The sequence below is a fragment of the Rhea americana genome, unplaced genomic scaffold, assembly GCF_003343005.1.
Source record: "Rhea americana isolate MKP2758 unplaced genomic scaffold, rheAme1 scaffold_190, whole genome shotgun sequence".
NCBI classification, from domain to species: Eukaryota; Metazoa; Chordata; class Aves; order Rheiformes; family Rheidae; genus Rhea; species Rhea americana.
The window spans coordinates 1,043,668-1,044,861 of record NW_028186039.1 but is presented as its reverse complement, the minus strand read 5'-3'; the positions used below and the strand labels follow the sequence as shown (position 1 = coordinate 1,044,861).

Sequence of the window (1,194 nt, the reverse complement as noted above, 5' to 3'; positions counted from 1 at the left end):
AACCCGCCGCGGCGGCGGAGCTGGAGCCCCGGCGACCCCACCCCGAGCTGCCGCGGAAGAGCTGGCTCCCAAGCCCCGGACCCCGCCGCCGCCGCGGGCCGTGGCTACAGCCGCGCTCACCTGAACAGCAGGTACCTCCGCCGCTCCAACCGCCGCGGCATGTGGGGCCGCTGTGCGCGTGCGCGCTGCGCCGCGGGCCGCGCCGCGGAGCCCGCGCGTGCGCACGAGCTGCCTCGCGCTCGGGACTACAAGAAAGATGGCGGCCGCCTCGTGAGCCAAGGGGAGGCGCCATCTTGGGAGTAGTTCGTTTCGCATCGCCTTCAGCTCGGAGCTCTACGGCCCCGACCCCATGTTCTCCTTCCCCTTTCGGCTTGTAGCGCCCTGCCTGCGCGGGAGCTGACCGACCGCAGCGGTGTGGCACGCGGCAAACGTAGAGGGGCGTTAGGGGAGTCTCTCCCACGCATCCTCCACGTCGGAGCCTCAGCACCGACCCCATAACCACCCCGAGTGTGGCAGGGCCTTGGCCCGTTGAAGTGGGCCCAGTCCTCTGCTCATTGAATGACGAATGACGAAGAATTGGGCTCCTGAATGACCTCCTGGCTCGGCAGTGGCTCAGCGGGTGCAGCTGTAGCCAGCAGCCTGCATTTTTCATAAGCATTAATAAGAGGGTCTGTTTTTTCCTCCCATCTGAGATTCAGTGATGAAGAGAAAGTACAGTGAGAGCTTAAAACATGCTTGACCAGGACAGTGTCAAACCTTACCTGCTCTTGGCCACAGCAGCTGTACAACAGGGTAAAACAGTTGTTGAGTCCCTTCATTTCGATGAGAAGATGGCTCTTGAGAGAAACTAAATGTTTCTCTGTATCATATCTGTAATGAAGGGATTTGAGAATTTCTGCTGTTTGGAAAAATTGCAAGGCCTGCAAATAAAGACAGCCTTTTTTTCTTCTCAACTGCAGTCTTTGTTCAGCAACTAGCAGGCTCCTCCGGCCCACGTTGGAGGTCTCAGTTCACTGTTCCTGCTCAGTCCAGGCCCACTCCTTCCTCGTGCTCCCCTGTAGTCTCTTCTTTCTGTATTCCTTTCACTCTGATACAGAGAAACTTTTTGAAAACGCAGAACATTAGAAAACTTCTTTGTCCAGCTCCATGTRCTGCCATGTCACCAGTGAAAAATTCACCACTTGCAGTCCCAAC

General features: G+C 57.6%; 1 protein-coding gene across 1 annotated transcript in view; it reads right to left on the bottom strand.

Moving 5' to 3' along the window:
* NDRG3 (NDRG family member 3) overlaps nucleotides 1-167 on the bottom strand; it is a 66,007-nt gene extending 65,840 nt beyond the window's left edge. Inside the window, exon 1 of the mRNA XM_085302635.1 lies at nucleotides 121-167. The gene's annotated coding sequence lies outside the window, so the exon portion shown is untranslated. The remainder of the gene's footprint in view (nucleotides 1-120) is intronic.
* Nucleotides 168-1,194: the final 1,027 nt, after the last annotated feature.